This window comes from Antechinus flavipes, chromosome 6, assembly GCF_016432865.1.
Source record: "Antechinus flavipes isolate AdamAnt ecotype Samford, QLD, Australia chromosome 6, AdamAnt_v2, whole genome shotgun sequence".
Classification (NCBI taxonomy): Eukaryota; Metazoa; Chordata; class Mammalia; order Dasyuromorphia; family Dasyuridae; genus Antechinus; species Antechinus flavipes.
The window spans coordinates 25,621,317-25,624,980 of NC_067403.1; the positions used below are offsets into that span (position 1 = coordinate 25,621,317).

Consider the following 3,664-nt stretch of genomic DNA (forward strand, 5'->3'; position numbering starts at 1 on the left):
TCACAAGTATAAAAGAAGAGCTTGACTAGATGATTTTGAAGATTTCTTCCAACTTAAATTACCTATGACTTCCAAAGGCAATTTTTTGAACTGAATAGAATGTTTTAAAATAATAGCCTTTTTGCCCTGAGGTCATAAAGGTCCATCCAGCACAGCAATAACCTGGATATTGTTTATATCACTACTCCCTATTATCTGCTTTGAAAATAGATGCAAAAAAAAAAAAAGAATGTCCCAAGAAAGAATTTTCCTCAATGCTAAGAAAACACATAGACTAGTAAAATCCAAGAGCTACAGAATATTTATCTATGGAATTTCAAAGTTTTTCCCCCTTCCAAGATGCTACTATTTCTTGGACTTTCTATACTCTATCTCATGATAACAGCTATCATCATGTTTTGGGGGTATCTGGCATATATATATATATATATATATATGATATTATATTAATCGTATATGAATACATTCATAATTACATGAAATGTAAGAATTTAAAAGCCAATTTTAACACCATTTTGTTAAATTTACTGTATTGTGTAATCCATATTTCATTTAATTTTAATATAAAAGATTTCTGATTGCTTCCTCAAGAGACTTCCATGTATGTCTCTTTCTGTCACTGAATTTTCAAAAATCTCTAAAAGTTGTTATTTTTATTCATTTATTTTAGATTTCTGAACTATTAAGAATTACAAAATAATACTATCTTCACCTTTATGAAAATTGAGACATTTGTCATCCATCTCTTCTGTTCTCTGTGGCTCATCAAAGTTCACTGTAATAGTTCAACAACCACTTATTTTTAACTTTTTAAAAAATTATTTAATCATTTTCAACATTTATTTTTATGTTTTGAGTTCTATTTTTTCCCTCTCCGCTTCCCAAGACATCAATCAATCTGATATAGGACATATATAAAAAATCATATTAAACATATTTCCACATTAGGCAGATTGTGAAGGAAGAATCAGAACAAAAGGGGAAAACCATGAGGAAAAAAAAAAAACCAAAAAAAGTGGAAATAGTACACTTCACTCTGCATTCAGACTCATATTTCTTCTTTTAATTTCTCCAAAATGATTTTAAAATTTTAAATTATAATAAAGGGAAAGGGGATATAACAAGCATTTGATTAGTGTCTATTAAGTGCTAAGGAATTGCTTATAAGCCCTTTACAAATATCATCTCATTTAATCCTCACAAGGACCCCAAAAGATTGTATTTATATTTATTTACAGATGAGGAAATAGAGGCAGGGAGAGGGTAAGTCTCATAGTTTATGTGTGAGAGACCTATTTTGAACTCAGCAAGAGTGACAACTCTATAAAATAGATAGGTGTCAAGAATCCAAGTAGTTTTTGTCACTATATAGCTGTATGAGCAGGGAGAAGACAACAGTCTTCTTGGGATCTGACTTTGTAATCTATAGAAGGAGAGTTTTGACTAGTTGATTTTTCTTCCAGCTCTAAAATTTTGTGTATTCTATTTCTCTCAAAATGAATATTTTTCTGCCAATCAAAATATATTCAGTTTCACACATTTATACTAGAAACACTCTAGTTTCTAGTAGATGACTAGGAGCTGTGTATGGGAAGGATGATCCAAAAAAAATGAAAAAAAATTCTAGTTCCCATGATTGTTTTATTTTTAAAGCAGGCAGAGTTTAATTTACTTATTGTTTATTAAAAACATCTATGTGGTTGTCACTGCAACTGCCTAGATGCTCTGGACAGACACTTTATTGTGTGCATCTTCACAAGATGGTCAGTGAATTCTTGATAGGGAGACTTAGTGAGCACATTCTCCTGCCAAAGTCCTGGGGTGAGGTAACTGGATGTTTTAAAGATGGTACCAAATGTAGGTTTAGCAAAGTTGCCCAGAGTGGCAGTACAGCCCCTTGCAGAAATATTGCAGTCATCAATTCCAGCCTTAATCAGGAGCTTCCTAGGCACAGGCATGAAATAATGCCAATATTTCTAATTAATCTACAAAGCCACAGAGCAGGGCATTGTGTGGGATTTTCCAATCCTGTTTCTCCAGTAACGATATCTCATAGGAATTATGGATAGCTTGGCCAGAATGGTGGTACCATGGACAGCTCCGAGCCAACATGGCCATTGTAATCACCAATGGCCACAAAGCTTTGGACCTAGTGCACTGTCCAGCTCTGGTTTGTTTCTTAGCAAGCACAATTTTCAAAATCTCTTTTCATGAAGATACCAGGAAGAAATCTATGATCTTAGATTCCCTGACAGGAAGGGAGAAATTTTCACATCCTTCACATGTGTGGTGAGGGAGAGGGCCATTCCTTATGTCCAATTTTTCCTCCTTGGGTCTCATGGCCTCGACCTCAGCCCCTCGCTGCCAAAGTCATTGTGAAAGCCATCCTGGCCTCCAGTTCCAGGACCCCCGGGTCTCCAGTACCTCCTACAATACTTGCTTCGTCAGCCATTTAGTATTTACTAGAAGTGGAAGTGCTAGTTTCCATTCTTGAGATCAGTGTGTTCTGTTCTCATCTCAAAGTTTTCTTCCCATGCTCTGTCACCTCCCAAAATGCACCCATGAAAATATTTCAACATGAGAAACAAAGGTTATAGTATAATGAACATTAAACTTTGAACATCTTGAATTTAGATTATGATAGCAATGGAGTAGAACATGCACCCTACACTTTGAGAGAGAATGTTACAAAGAGGTCAAAGAAGGGAGATGTGAGATCCCATTTTCTAAATTTCTACAGAAACTTCAATAGAAATTTGTCGATATTAACATAAGTGATACTAATCACAAAGTGGAGCAAGACATATATAGGAACTCACTGACCAAATCAAATTTCTAAAATATATATTTCATATATATATATATTTACATATATATATATATAATTGAAATTACAGGTAAATGTTAAGTATACCCCAAAATTGACACAGTTCTTTCAAAATAAGAAAAGCCAGAACAAATAAAGCTTATCAATAAATCAATCACAAATGGATCAATCAATAAGTATTTATTATGCACTGACTATATGACAATCACTTTCCTGGGAAGACAAAGTGAAACAGTCTTTATTTACCAAAAGATAACAATAAAGCTATTATTTTTTTTATTTTTTAAACTTCTTTGAAAACCAGTGGAAGATCAGAGAAGGAACAGAATCATTTGGGGGGGATAGATGAGTTCATGATAACATAGACTGAAAAGAAGACTATTCAACTCATCATTATGCCTGTGGGTGTGTTCCTCACCCAGAATGAGTGTTCCTCAATTGATACTCAAGATGAGTCAGGATATTGTGAAAAGTACCTGACTGTTCTCAGTGAGTTCAATTCATTTTCCATTCCATGATACTACTCCAAGAATTTGGAGTTGGGATACTTCTTAATTTTTACAAAAGAAGAAAAGGTAGGATGTTGAAAATATTTGCCAGTTAAATAACACAAATGCAAACATCACTAAAAGGTCATTGAATTCTCTATAATAATAATGATGATGATGGAAATTATAATAATAAAAATAATATTTATGTAAGTACTTATATGTGTCAACCATTATGCTATGTGCTTTACAAGTATCATCTGATTTGATTCTCACAACAATTTTGTGAGATAAATGCTATTATTAACCCTATTTTACACACTACAAAAAGGAAATAGAGGAGACAAAC

The 3,664-nt window shown here is 33.3% G+C and overlaps 1 pseudogene; it reads right to left on the reverse strand.

Moving 5' to 3' along the window:
* Positions 1 to 1,716: 1,716 nt before the first annotated feature.
* Positions 1,717 to 2,452, reverse strand: LOC127541370 (40S ribosomal protein S2-like; annotated as a pseudogene).
* Between the last annotated feature and the right edge of the window lie 1,212 nt (positions 2,453 to 3,664).